The sequence below is a fragment of the Leuresthes tenuis genome, unplaced genomic scaffold, assembly GCF_036924035.1.
Source record: "Leuresthes tenuis unplaced genomic scaffold, fLeuTen1.0.hap1 SCAF_1, whole genome shotgun sequence".
Taxonomy (NCBI): Eukaryota; Metazoa; Chordata; class Actinopteri; order Atheriniformes; family Atherinopsidae; genus Leuresthes; species Leuresthes tenuis.
In genome coordinates, this window is record NW_027325355.1 from 7,959,268 (window position 1) to 7,974,174 (window position 14,907).

The window sequence follows — 14,907 nt, forward strand, 5'->3', positions numbered from 1 at the left end:
AAAGCAGCAGCTGAAGATGACCAACTTCCTCATGTGTCACAGGGTGATCAGACGTTGCAACAAAAGACATGCAGGTGGATGAGAGAAGAGAAAAAGCTTACAGCACCTGGTATCCCCAAGCGGTCTCCCATCCAAGTACTAACCAGGCCCAACCCTGCTTGGCTTCCGAGATCAGACGAGGTCGGGCATGTTCAGGGTGATGTGGTCGTAAGCAACAATGTCTGTGACAAATGTGCATTATATAGGTACTGGAATCATACAGTTCCTCTATGTAACCAGATAATTGCCGAGAAAGGCTGATATGTAGTGGGCACATCTTCATCCCTGATGTGATTATTACCTGCAGTGGAAACTGAGACTCTCAGATCACTTCGTGTCTGCCAAACAAAGCAGTAGCAGCTGAAGATGACCAACTTCCTCATGTGTCACAGTGTGATCAGACGTTGCAACAAAAGAAATACAGGTGGTAGAGAGAAGAGAAGAAGCTTACAGCACCTGGTATTCCCAAGCGGTCTCCCACCCAAGTACTAACCAGGCCCAACCCTGCTTGGCTTCCGAGATCAGACGAGGTCGGGTATATTCAGGGTGGTGTGGCAGTAAGCAACAATGTATGTCACAAATGTGAATTATATAGGTACTGGAATCATACAGTTCCTCGATGTAACCAGATAATTGCAGAGAAAGGCTAACTTGTAGTGGGCACATCTTCATCCCTGATGTGATTATTATCTGTAGTTGAAACTGAGACTCTCAGATCACTTCGTGTCTGCCAACAATCCAGCAGCAGCTGAAGATGACCAACTTCCTCATGTGTCACAGGGTGATCAGACGTTGCAACAAAAGACATGCAGGTGGTAGAGAGAAGAGAAAAAGCTTACAGCACCTGGTATTCCCAAGCGGTCTCCCATCCAAGTACTAACCAGGCCCAACCCTGCTTGGCTTCCGAGATCAGACGAGGTTGGGAATGTTCAGGGTGGTGTGGACGTAAGCAACAATATCTATGAACAATCTGCATTATATAGGTACTGGAATCATACGGTTCCTCTATGTAACCAGATAATTGCCGAGAAAGGCTAACTTGTAGTGGGCACATCTTCATCCTTGATGTGTTTATTATCTGTAGTTGAAACTGAGAATCTCAGATCACTTTGTGTCTGCCAACAAAGCAGCAGCTGAAGATGACCAACTTCCTCATGTGTCAGAGGGTGATCAGACGTTGCAACAAAAGACATCCAGGTGGTAGAGAGAAAAGAAAAAGCTTACAGCACCTGGTATTCCCAAGCGGTCTCCCATCCAAGTACTAACCAGGCCCAACCCTGCTTGAATTCCGAGATCAGACGAGATCAGGCATATTCAGGGTGGTGTGGCCGTATGCAACAATGTGTTTGACAAATGTGCATTATATCGGTACTGGAATCATACAGTTCCTCTATGTAACCAGATAATTGCAGAGAAAGGCTAACTTGTAGTGGGCACATCTTCTTCCCTGACGTGATTATTATCTTCAGTTGAAACTTAGAATCTCAGATCACTTCGTGTCTGCCAACAAAGCAGCAGCAGCTGAAGATGACCAACTTCCTCATGTGTCACAGGGTGATCAGACGTTGCAACAAAAGACATGCAGGTGGCAGAGAGAAGAGAAAAAACTTACAGCCCCTGGTATTCCCAAGCGGTCTCCCATCCAAGTACTAACCAGGCCCAACCCTGCTTGGCTTCCGAGATCAGACGAGGTCGGGTATATTCAGGGTGGTGTGGCCGTAAGAATCAATATCTGTGAACAATGTGCATTATATAGGTACTGGAATCATACGGTTACTCTATGTAACCAGATAATTGCCGAGAAAGGCTGATATGTAGTAGGCACATCTTCATCCCTGATGTGATTATTACCAGCAGTTGAAACTGAGACTCTCAGATCACTTCGTGTCTGCCAACAAAGCAGCAGCAGCTGAAGATGACCAACTTCCTCATGTGTCACAGGGTGATCAGACGTTGCAACAAAAGACATGCAGGTGGTAGAGAGAAGATAAAAAGCTTACAGCACCTGGTATTCGCAAGCAGTCCCATCCAAGTACTAACCAGGCCCAAACCTGCTTGAATTCCTAGATCAGACGAGGTCGGGCATATTCATGGTGGTGTGGCCGTAAGCAACAATATCTGTGAACAATGTGCATTATATAGGTACTGGAATCATACGGTTACTCTATGTAACCAGATAATTGCCGAGAAAGGCTGATATGTAGTGGGCACATCTTGATCCCTGATGTGATTATTACCTGCAGTTGAAACTGAGACTCTCAGATCACTTCGTGTCTGCCAACAAAGCAGCAGCTGAAGATGACCAACTTCCTCATGTGTCACAGGGTGATCAGACGTTGCAACAAAAGACATGCAGGTGGCAGAGAGAAGAGAAAAAGCTTACAGGACCTGGTATTCCCAAGCGGTCTCCCATCCAAGCACTAACCAGGCCCAATCCTGCTTGGCTTCCGGGATCAGACGAGGTTGGGTATATTCAGGGTGGTGTGGCTGTAAGCAACAATGTCTGTCACAAATGTGCATTATATAGGTACTAGAATCATACAGTTCCTCGATGTAACCAGATAATTGCCGCGAAAGGCTAAATTGTAGTGGGCACATCTTCATCCTTGATGTGATTATTATCTGTAGTTGAAACTGAGACTTTCAGATCACTTCGTGTCTGCCAACAAAGCAGCAGCAGCTGAAGATGACCAACTTCCTCATGTGTCACAGGGTGATCAGACGTTGCAACAAAAGACATGCAGGTTGTAGAGAGAAGAGAAAAAGCTTACAGCACCTGGTATTCCCAAGCAGTCTCCCATTCAAGTACTAAAAAGGCCCAACCCCTTTTGGCTTCCTAGATCAGACGAGGTCGGGTATGTTCAGGGTGGTGTGGCCGTAAGCAACAATGGCTGTCACCAATGTGCATTATATACGTACTGGAATCATACGGTTACTCTTTGTAACCAGATAATTGCCGAGAAAGGTTGATATGTAGTGGGCACATCTTCATCCCTGATGTGATTATTACCTGCAGTTGAAACTGAGACTCTCAGATCACTTTGTGTCTGCCAATAAAGCAGCAGCAGCTGAAGATGACCAACTTCCTCATGTGTCACAGGGTGATCAGATGTTGCAACAAAAGACATGCAGGTGGCAGAGAGAAGAGAAAAAGCTTACAGCACCTGGTATTCCCAAGCAGTCTCCCATCCAAGTACCAACCAGGCCCAACCCTGCTTGGCTTCCGAGATCAGACGAGGTCGGGTATATTCAGGGTGGTGTGGCCGTAAGCAACAATGTCTGTAACAATTGTGCATTATATAGGTAATGGAATCATACAGTTATACTATGTAACCAGATAATTGCCGAGAAAGGCTGATATGTAGTGGGCACATCTTCATCCCTGATGTGATTATTACCTGCAGTTGAAACTGAGACTCTCAGATCACTTCGTGTCTGCCAACAAAGCAGCAGCAGCTGAAGATGACCAACTTCCTCATGTGTCACAGGGTGATCAGACATTGCAACAAAAGACATGCAGGTGGTAGAGAGAAGAGAAAAAGCTTACAGCACCTGGTATTCCCAAGCAGTCTCCCATACAAGTACTAACCAGGCCCAACCCTGCTTGGCTTCCGAGATCAGACGAGGTTGGGCATGTTCAGGGTGGTGTAGCCGTAAGCAACAATGTCTTTGACAAATGTGCATTATATAGGTACTGGAATCATACAGTTACTCTATGTAACCAGATGATTGCCGAGAAAGGCTGATATGTAGTGGGCACATCTTCATCCCTGATGTGATTATTACCTGCAGTTGAAACTGAGACTCTCAGATCACTTCGTGTCTGCCAACAAAGCAGCAGCAGCTGAAGATGACCAACTTCCTCATGTGTCACAGGGTGATCAGACGTTGCAACAAAAGACATGCAGGTGGTAGAGAGAAGAGAAAAAGCTTAAAGCCCCTGGTATTCCCAAGCGGTCTCCCATCCAAGTACTAAACAGGCCCAACCCTGCTTGGCTTCCGAGATCAGACGAGGTCGGGTATGTTCAGGGTGGTGTGGCTGTAAGCAACAATGTCTGTGACAAATGTGCATTATATACGTACTGGAATCATACAGTTCCTCGATGTAACCAGATAATTGCAGAGACAGGCTAAATTGTAGTGGGCACATCTTCATCCCTGATGTGATTATTACCTGCAGTTGAAACTGAGACTCTCAGATCACTTCGTGTCTGCCAACAAAGCAGCAGCTGAAGATGACCAACTTCCTCATGTGTCACAGGGTGATCAGACGTTGCAACAAAAGACATGCAGGTGCTAGAGAGAAGAGAAAAAGCTTACAGCACCTGGTATTCCCAAGCAGTCTCCCATCCAAGTACTAACCAGGCCCAACCCTGCTTGGCTTCCGAGATCAGACGAGGTTGGGCATGTTCAGGGTAGTGTAGCCGTAAGCAACAATGTCTTTGACAAATGTGCATTATATAGGTACTGGAATCATACGGTTACTCTATGTAACCAGATGATTGCCGAGAAAGGCTGATATGTAGTGGGCACATCTTCATCCCTGATGTGATTATTACCTGCAGTTGAAACTGAGACTCTCAGATCACTTTGTGTCTGCCAACAAAGCAGCAGCAGCTGAAGATGACCAACTTCCTCATGTGTCACAGGGTGATAAGACGTTGCAACAAAAGACATGCAGGTGCTAGAGAGAAGAGAAAAAGCTTACAGCACCTGGTATTCCCAAGCAGTCTCCCATTCAAGTACTAAAAAGGCCCAACCCTGCTTGGCTTCCGAGATCAGACGAGGTCGGGTATGTTCAGGGTGGTGTGGCCGTAAGCAACAATGTCTGTGACAAATGTGCATTATATAGGTACTGGAATCATACAGTTCCTCTATGTAACCAGATGATTGCAGAAAAAGGCTAACTTGTAGTGGGCACATCTTCTTCCCTGTCGTGATTATTCTCTGCAGCTGAAACTGAGACTCTCAGATCACTTCATGTCTGCCAACAAAGCAGCAGCAGCTGAAGATGACCAATTTCCTCATGTGTCCAAGATCGGACGTGTTCAGGGTGGTTTGGCTGTAAGCAAAAGTCACCATGAGAAATATATATTATATAGCTGCTGGAACCATATGTTTCTTCTAGTTTTTCACATAATTGGCTTGAGAGGCTGATGTTGATCCTGCACATGTTCTTCTCTTGTGTTGGTTCTCTGCAGCTGAAAGTGAGACTCTCAGATAACTTTGTGTCTGTCGACCTCTTCTGTTCCCTGTGTGTAGTTTTGTGTTCAGCGTCACACAGAGAGACCGAGGCTGCTTAGTTAGATGAAATCATCACAAATTGCTCATTTTTAAACAGTTACATTATATTTTAGAAGTCAGAACACAGTAATAGATGTTGTTTCAGCATCTATAAAAAGCTGATTTGTGACTGATTATCTCGCTTACGGCCATACCACCCTGAACACGCCCGATCTCGGAAGCTAAGCAGGGTCGGGCCTGGTTAGTACTTGGATGGGAGACCGCCTGGGAATACCAGGTGCTGTAAGCTTTTTACACCTGCAGGAGGCGCTGCTGCTCACTCAACACAGACAGCTTCTTGACATACTTCACATTGGGAAGGAAATCAGTCAAATAAATTCACTTTTCAATCTTTGTCAAAGACTGGAAATGGGCACACACACAAACCTCCTTTAGGTCACTCTGTCATATCATCTTCCAGCACTGCTCAGCTCACAGTGACTTCATCTGTCTGAATTCTTCTGGATACCAAACACACACAAATATTATTGTCTCACATTAGTCTGCAGACTGTTAACAGATCTTCCTGCAGTCTGCAGATTCATCCCATTTCCTTCCTTCCTAAAAATCCCTGCTGATATCCAAGGTGCTGATCCCAGATCTGCTCAGATGTCCCAGGTTCTCCTCTTCTTTTATCCTCACACACTGAACTGTCTCCTCATCTATGTGTAAACAACCAGAACCCACTGATGTGGGCTCAGAAATAAAGTTTCCAATGTTTTACAAACACAAATGAATACATTTCAGAAATGTACTGAGGCCAGATAGAAAAAGTGCACGTGCAGCCACTTTAAACTGTCAAATAGGCAATTTAACGGCAGTTATATTTATGTTTCGCCACTAGATGCAGCTATGATTTTATGGCCATAGAGGAAGTCCGTATGACACGTTTGTTTTAAGTGTTTTGATGTTTATATTTATTGTTTAGCAATGTTTAAAGGATATAGTTAATAACATTTGGTGTTAGGTAAAAGTTAAAAGTTAAAACTTGATAAGTTTAGTTTAAGGTGACCGTGATGTCACTTCCGGTTTTAAAAAGCGGTCCGGTAAACTGGTATCATTGATATGGATCCAATTAAGAAAGCAATCAACGAAGACCATAAGCGGTTTTAAGTTTACCGGTTTGTCCACTTGCAGGCCGAAGTGGTATATAAGTTTATGTTTGTAAATAATATATTTTCTTTTAGTTGAGGCATGTGTAATGTAATATTTGTACATCATTTGTGTTTTATCAGTTCTACGGTGTACTTGTGGTGAAAGCCGACGATGAAGACCACAGTAAAAATCAGTGAAAAGAACACAAGTCTCGTATCTGTGAACAAGCCGGCATATGTTTTTTTCCAAAGACCACGTCCAGCATTTGATTGAAATTGACCTCTCTGCCCCCTGTATTTCCACACTGCTGGTGTATCAGTGAGAACACTGAAACGCAGAATGCGACAGTGGGGCCTCTCAAAAAGGGAAGGCTACAGTAAAATGACAGATGATGAACTTGACAGCTTGGTCTCTGTCATCAAGCAAGACTCCCAGAATTTGGGTTGGTGCTTTTTACAGAAAGTTCTTTGCATTATATCATGCACTTGTCCATAGCATTATAAAAAGATTTGTGTCATAATAGTAACATTTGAAATGACAGGGCTTTCCACAGGCACCGGCTGCCGGCCATATAGCCTCCACAACTAAGTCTAGCTGAGGGCCGGCTACTTTAATGACTGCTATTTTTATAGCCTAAAGGCTATCAATATTATTTTTTCAATTTTCTAGTCTGTGCCTTAGTGGAGAGTCCTGGACATTATCATAACAACGGTCATCATAGCATGTATACCTGAGAAAAAGTGAAATGCCTAAATTGTTTGTTCACATGATTATCAATCAATATATCTTAAATAAAAGTGGTTTTCACTTCTTTTCCTACAGGTCACAGAATGTTAAAAGGTTGTCTTAGGGCTTTAGGCCACAGAGTTCAGTGGACAGAGTGTGGGATTCGATGCACCGGGTTGATAGTCTAGGAATACTACAGAGAATGACAAGCCTCGGATGTGTTGTGAGAAGGACCTACAATGTCGCAGCTCCTCTGTCACTCGTACATATAGATACCAACCACAAGTTGATCAGGTAAGCTGACAGCAAAGGACATCACATGGACATTATATATTTATATATTGATTTAAAAAAAGGTCTATGGCATACATTCTGCAGATTTCTGGAATCTGGTGTAATGGACCACGATGTAGCTGCATTAAACAATTGATACATTTTTATTTCACAGATATGGTGTGGTAATGTTTGGAATAGATGTTTCTTCAAGAAAGGTCAGTGTCCCCATGGAGATTATAGTGTGTGATATAATATTCAACTTAATTTTGTTAAAGCTATACTTTTCTTTCTGGCATTTTTACACTTTTCTTTTGTAATCTTAAAATGCTCCTAAGAAGCTTATGGCACACTAAAATGTAAAAGCAAGCCACCAGGTGTTGAAACTACACGCGAACTACAACGCAGGCCGTGCTAACATTAGCCTGGTAGATCACAAGTTGTTTATATTCGGACACGGCAAGCACAAGAATAGCCTTGATGGACGTGGTAACTGGACCGCTGATAACTTGACAACATTCTCCGCTCCGACATCCGGGGGAGATGGAACGCACCATCACTTTCTCACCTCACACGTCAGGGAGGAGGGGAGCGTCACAGGTCAGGCAGGGGGAAGAGGGGGAGACTTTGGAGGGAGGGGGAGTTGTTCATGTTTAAATTTTTACTAAGTGCTGTGCTACATGCCAGAAAGGTAAGTATAGCTTTAAGTCTAACATCACACGTGGAACAATATTTCATTCATTTATTATTCTTATATTATTGTAGTTAATGTTTAATGTGTTTCTGTGGTTTTTATGTTTTCCAAATGCTCACAAAGATCATGTACCGACACGCTGCCAATAACAACAGGCTGTAGAGACGCATGGTTTTCCATCCAGGTAACATGCTATGTTTTGTTTTGAGATTGATGTTTTTATGTTTACATTGTTATATTTTTACAAGATTTTAAAAGAAATATAAAGTTGCCTTTACAAAATTGTTGACCCTCTGACATAATCACAATATTATATGTATGTCTTTACAGTGATCTGCTGTTCAAGGGTGTTTCAGTCTTATAATATAAGCATCTTTATGTATTGATAAATTCCTTTACAACTAGTGTCTCCTCCAGGATTAGCAGATGATGAAACCTGTTGTGGATTTACAACAAAAATATAGAACAAATTTCTACAAGACATTCCTGTACAACTTGGACCTGTACATTGGATCTCTTTTTATCATAGTAGTATTGGAGACTAGTGTGTACATATATATAATTATTTATCATGTCTATCTATTCTTTGCTGCTCAGGTCCCTGATCGTAGTCAGGCCATCCTCCTATGATTAGATGCAGAGGACAGCTGATTTTCCTTTGCCTGCCTTTTGTGTTGAAGGACTGAGTCACACAGTTTTGTCAACCACATATTTTATTTATTTGGACTTTTTTGAAAGAGTATCCATACCAAGGAGTAAAATTGTACAATCCTCTTTTTCCTAAATCAGTAACAACTTGTGCGCACCGCATGGAGTTGGCGCTCAGATCCCGGCAGGCAGAAATTGCTGCTCCTTGATTGGATGATTGGTTGGCCCATGGGTGGGCACCGGGTTAATTGTGCAGGCTTTTGAGTAGTTCTCCTGGTCGCTGATTGTTACCATGGGATTGTTTTTACTGTTTCCTTCTCCTTTTGCTTCTGTATCCAAATTCCAAATGGAGAGCATGGAAAAATATATGCATTGCAAATGAATATGCAAGAAGAAACCAAATAGATTCAATTAGTGACACCCAGAGGTGAGAAGGCAAATAGCACAGAATCTCTCAGCTTAATGTTTCACTTTTTCAACATTAACCAACTTAAGCCCTCTCTTTGGAATTGGTCAATCACACACTCTGGTGTGACTTGACAACTGACTAACCTCATCCACTCATCTTCTTTCCAGAACACAACCATGACAGCACACACCTGAAGGTTCCACTGCAATTTGAACTCGGATCACTGGATTCAAAGTCCAGAGTGCTGACCTTTACACCATTGAACCCCTTCCACAGGCAAACTATGCTCTTAGTCATGCAAATGCGTGACAACATAAAGGTTTAAAGCAAATTGGGTTTTTTTTTTTGGCCTATATATATATATAATATGCCAAATTTGGTGGCATGTTTACACATCTGTTTCATTCTTGGTTCAAGTACTAATCTGTTTGTCACAGTCAGATGATATAAATGATGCTTGTTTGAATTAAGGTAATATATATCATTCCAGCATAATTGACAAGCACAGGGTAGAGAAGTCAAACACACAAAAGAGAGGAGAGGCAGTGAACCAGTGGGTGAAAGACTTCCTCGCTGAGTATGCAGAGAGCTTCACACAAGTCTCCATTGTCCTTGAGGCAAACATCGACAGGTGCATCTATGGTCAGAAAGGCTTCGAGGACAGCAGCTTTGAGGAGATGTGGGAGCTCTACAGTCAGCATGGAAGATTAAAGAAAAAGCCAGAGCAGTTCACTGACAGCGAGACAGACAGAGCACAGAAGGCCTACAGCTCAGTGAGGAGGTGGTTGAACACACCGGTGACCCACATCACAAGTGTGACGATGAAGAGGTTCAGAAAGTATATTTATGAGAAGGAGAAAGTAAGTGTTCAGAAAGAGAAAGGTTAGAATTACACAGAAAATAACAAATACTCAAATAGGTGGTATTTCATCAACTAAGTGTTGAGTGTTTAGTGTTGTAAGTATGCTTGTTTGTGTTTGGTAAGTGAAACATGGTATATCATACATTCTGATTGTTACACTGCCTTATTGTCCAGCAACTGCAGGAAAGCACCTCTAAGTATAGTCCTTCATTATGGCCCGGTGATGAAGCTGAGATGGTAGCTGCATGCGAGGCTGTGGAACGTAAGTAAGACACATCAGTCAATTTATATGATGTAGTTTTATGTAAATAAGTCATAATATAAGATAAAAAATTTGATACATTTTTAGACTCCACCCAGTCCCAGGAGTCTAAGACTCAAGATTCTGGTTCCAGAGACAAGGTAAAGCTGCCAAACTCCAGTGTTTCCCAAAGGCTTTTTCACCCCTCTTCAGTGCCCAAGCAGCCTGAGTCCACCGCACCACCCAAGCTGCCAGAGTCCACCGCACCACCCAAGCAGCCTGAGTACAGTGCACCACCCAAGCTGCCAGAGTCCACCGCTGCTCAAGAGGCGAAGGGTGATGAAGTCAGACCGCATGTGGTTTTCCCCTCCAGAACCTCCAGGCTTCGTCGGAGGTGCTCTGCCTGTACCACACCTGTTTTTCCACAGCCGTGTCTTTGCGTGGCGCCCTGTAGGAGTCTGGAGATGTTCCCTGAAGTGCCCTCGTGGCGATGAGTGTGTTGGAAAGGGTCGTAATGTGTACCTGTACAAGTCTGGCTACCACCACCGGGTATAACTCAATTCAGCTGTGTTAGAGTAAAAGCATCATGGTTGAATAATGATTACATTGTATCTAAACATGTAAAAGGAAAAGTTCCTTGAAAATCATCTGGATTTTATTATATATTGTTATATGTTATTATCATTATTGTTATTATATATTTTTGGCTGATCTGTACTCCAGGTACGGCACATTTGTGACGTATCCAACCGGTACACGATGCTGACGGAGGTCCTGTGCTGTGGGCCTTGCACAAAGTCAGCCAGGGGTGGAGAAGGTGGCACATTAGGTCGGTGGCTTGCATGGGATCCTGTTATTATAACACAACTGAGCGAGGCACATCAAGCTGTTTCCCTGCCTGAGTTCACTCAGCATCGTGTGTGCACGTGTCTTTAAAGAAGTTATTCGAACCGACCTAAAGTTACCAATTTTTCCTCCACTAACAGGCGTGGTGTGGACAAGAATGTTGTGCGTCTTCTGAGGGACCGAACCGAAGGGAACACTATGGTCCAGGTGTGGCGTCAGATACAGGAAAACCACACAGAGAAGCACCTTCAGTGCAAAGACCTGTACACCACACTCCTTATGAGCTTAGTGAAACCTGGAGGGATTGTTTCTGCAGTAGGTCACACATTTCAGGCTCCGCCTCCTCCAAGAGATCTCCCGTCTGCACAGCTCCTGCGCCACGCCTTCCTGCTGGCAGAGGCCAACAACGTGCAGTACGACAGGAGCCAGATCCTCTCCACTTTTGGCACTGTGCTAAAGATGGATTCCACCAAGAAAGTATGTAAATCAAAACGCAATCATAGATTGTGGCATACAGAACACATTTCCTATTATAAACATATTGTCATGCACTGTTAAATTATAGAAGAACAAGCAACTAAGTTGGGATGCAAACTCCAAATGTTTTTTAGGTAGTGAAGAAGCTGTCTGGTGAGGGTCACGGCTCAGGTTCACCAGCATTGGAAATGAGTACTCCCAGATAGTGACTTTTGTGCTGACCTGTGAGGAGTCCACAGAGAAGCTGGGACCTATGTGCCGTGGAGTAATGGAGAGGTTTCGGCTGGCCAACCAACCTGTCCCCAGCATCATGTATGTGGACCGTGGGTGTTGCCGTGCACAGGGCCCAACAGCTGTGGAGACTTTGTTCCAGTCTTGGGTGGACAGTGGAATGGTTGTGTGTCTGGACATCTTTCACTGGATTCACTGTTTCGATGCAGCCGTCCGCACAGAGTCTCACTCCAAGTACGCAGAGTTCAAGTCTGCTCTTGCTGGGGCGGTGCTGGCGTACAGGCGAGCAGACATGGAGCTACTCATCAAGGCTGTCAGAGCCAAGGACCCGACAGCTCTGAAGGCTGTGACAGATGAGGACGTCATCCACCTTTTTATTTCCAGGGAGCACTCTTTACGACCCATATCACCTGCCATTCTGGTGACCCCTGTGATAGCTGGTCCCTCTACATCAGTCCTTCCCATCACCTGTGCTATCACCAGCCCTTTGCCCTGCCCTTCTGTATCAGCAGCTCCCTCTGCGATTGCAGGCCCCTCCACACAGACCACAATGGCTGCCCGTCAGGTGATCCCTAAGCCGGCCGATACGCCTGCAACAGCTCCTCCAACTGCGTCCACACCGCCTGATACACACACCACCGGCACGTTGCCCAGCACTGGCGGTCATTTAGCCTGGGAGAGAGCTACGCACTACAAGCGCAAACACCAGGGGCATCCATTAGAAGTTGGAACCAAATTGTCAAGGGTGCAAAATATTCCAGTCTGTACACTCTGTGACCAACCAACACAGGGACACAGAAGATACAAGAGAAAGACATTCTGCCCCGTAAAGATGATGTCCTCATCAAAAGGTCTGAACAACAGAGTTTATGCTATGAAGACTTCACCTCTGCTGTAGACAAGTTGGAGGACTTAGATGTAAATATGCCGTAACAATCTGTAAATATTCTGTAATAACTCACTGTACATATAGAAATGATATGTACATAGTAATTGTAAATCGTTTTACATTTTATACACAAAGATTTGAATCAAGTTTTAAATTGTAGTGCTTTGATGTCAGCAGCTTAGTATAATAAAACGTTTGAATTTTCATTCTTAGCCAGGTTTAATGAAACTTTGTATTACACTGTAGTTTATTTTAAAGTTCCCAATTTCATGCACTTTGTTCAATAAAACTGCTGCTATAAGCATGAAGCATGAGTTCTGTAATATCATTCAATGATTTTGTGATTGTTGAAGATTTGGAACACAGATGCAGACATAAGGTAAGATAAGGTTGAGGTAGATGGTAAGGGATCAGGAGTTAGAGGGGTTAAAGAACAAGTTTAACTCAGTGGCCTCCTTCCATTCCCTGGCCACTCTTTTTTTCATGGCCACCGATGAAAAAACTCCACACCTCCCTCATGTTGTTTTGTTGGAGTTTGCTCTCCAACTTTCTCCAACTAAGCGCATGTAAAACAATATTACATCATTTTGGACATGTAAACAGATCAGAATGGGCTTCAGAAATATTTAACTACTTTTAACCAGCCTTCAACCATCCTTAAATATATCAATTGTTCTGTAAAAAGCATAAATGGCATTGAAAAAAAGATCACTCTCACAAATATGCTTTAAATCAAATTAATTATACTTTATTGATTGTTGGTAGCAAACAGTAAAGTAGCAAGTGAATAAATGACATCGATTGTGTTTTATGTGGCAAGGCAAGTTTATTTGTAGAGCACAATTCGTACACAAGGCCATTTAAAGTGCTTCACAGCTACATAAAATCACAACAAGGCAAATAAAATAATTCCATAAAACAAAAAATAATCATTAATTGAATGAAAAGTGAAGAGAGTCATATACACAGCTAAATAGAACTGTTTTCAGCCTGGATTTAAACATTGTCAGAGTTGAGACCTGTCTCACATCTCCTGGAAGACTGTTCCAGATTTTAGGAGCATAAAACTAAAACGCAGCCTCACCTTGTTTAGTCCTGACTCTGGGCACCAGCAGGAGACCTCTCCCTGAGTCTCAAGAGTCCCAGCTGGTTCATATGGCTCTAACATGTCAGAGATGTACTTTGGCACTAAACCATGAAGAGACTTGTACACAAGCAGAGCTGTTTTAAAGTCTATTCTCTGAGCGACAGGAAGCCAGTGCAGAGACCTGAGCACCGGACTAATATGGTCGTATTTCCTGGTTCTAGTCAGGACTCGAGCAGCAGCGTTCTGGATGTACTGCAGCTGTCTTACAGCCTGTTTAGGGCCCAGTGAGCAGGCCGTTACAGTAGTCTAACCTGCTGGAGACAAATGCATGGATTAGTCTTTCTAAGTCTGGTTTAGACACTATTCCTTTGATTCTGGCCATGTTTTTTAGATGGTAAAAAGCTGCTGATGTTATTGATTTAATGTGGCTGTTAAAGTTCAGGTCTGAGTTCAATATCACCCCTATATTTCTAACCTGATTATAAGGTTTTAGAGAGAGAGTCTCAAGTTGACCGATAACACTGTCTCTTTGTTTCTGTGGGCCACAGACAATGATTTCAGTTTTGTCTGGAGAAAATTGTTTTGCATCCACACACTGATCTGTTCGATGCAGTGACACAATGTATCTACAGGCCCGTGTTCTTCTGCCGTCAGTGACACGTAGGTCTGAGTGTCATCTGCATAGTTGTGGTAGGACATATTATAGCTGCGTATTAGCTGGCCTAATGGGAGCATGTACAGATTGAACAATAGGCGTTACAGGATCGACCACTGTGCTCATACAATCATAATTATGATAGACTGTCATATTCCCAGGTGGATTAAAAAGGTATCATATCAAATACCTTATTCAAAGCTGTGGAATGTAAGTTTCTGGAAGGACAGACAGTTTTTATGAAACTCTTTAGAAAACTAATTCATTATAGAGAATTCATTGAGGTGCTATCATATTTGTTATAGTGTGAGACTCAAAATACCCATTTTCTGTTAAACAATCAATAAATAAGGTACAATTACACATAATATTGATCATAGACAATCTGCCAATTACATTCATCAATAATTGCACTACGAACCAGCTCACCCCCTCACAGAGACCATAACTTG

General features: G+C 43.2%; 1 protein-coding gene, 4 non-coding genes and 10 pseudogenes across 5 annotated transcripts in view; 2 read left to right on the top strand and 13 right to left on the bottom strand.

The window, feature by feature from the left end:
- The window catches only part of LOC140294994 (protein NLRC3-like), a 334,914-nt gene that overhangs the window by 82,950 nt on the left and 237,057 nt on the right, over positions 1-14,907 (top strand). The window lies entirely within an intron of this gene.
- On the bottom strand, positions 95-213 carry LOC140300775 (5S ribosomal RNA; annotated as a pseudogene).
- LOC140301129 (5S ribosomal RNA) lies at positions 484-602 on the bottom strand. Its single transcript, XR_011914900.1, has one exon. It is a non-coding gene; the product is annotated as a 5S ribosomal RNA (ribosomal RNA).
- LOC140299746 (5S ribosomal RNA) lies at positions 872-990 on the bottom strand (annotated as a pseudogene).
- LOC140303568 (5S ribosomal RNA) lies at positions 1,257-1,375 on the bottom strand. Its single transcript, XR_011915196.1, has one exon. It is a non-coding gene; the product is annotated as a 5S ribosomal RNA (ribosomal RNA).
- Positions 1,645-1,763, bottom strand: LOC140289329 (5S ribosomal RNA). The gene has a single exon (XR_011912245.1). It is a non-coding gene; the product is annotated as a 5S ribosomal RNA (ribosomal RNA).
- LOC140296388 (5S ribosomal RNA) lies at positions 2,033-2,149 on the bottom strand (annotated as a pseudogene).
- Positions 2,416-2,534, bottom strand: LOC140293576 (5S ribosomal RNA; annotated as a pseudogene).
- Positions 2,804-2,922, bottom strand: LOC140294950 (5S ribosomal RNA; annotated as a pseudogene).
- On the bottom strand, positions 3,192-3,310 carry LOC140289652 (5S ribosomal RNA). Its single transcript, XR_011912276.1, has one exon. It is a non-coding gene; the product is annotated as a 5S ribosomal RNA (ribosomal RNA).
- Positions 3,580-3,698, bottom strand: LOC140306445 (5S ribosomal RNA; annotated as a pseudogene).
- On the bottom strand, positions 3,968-4,086 carry LOC140299510 (5S ribosomal RNA; annotated as a pseudogene).
- On the bottom strand, positions 4,353-4,471 carry LOC140305597 (5S ribosomal RNA; annotated as a pseudogene).
- LOC140300769 (5S ribosomal RNA) lies at positions 4,741-4,859 on the bottom strand (annotated as a pseudogene).
- LOC140294756 (5S ribosomal RNA) lies at positions 5,464-5,572 on the top strand (annotated as a pseudogene).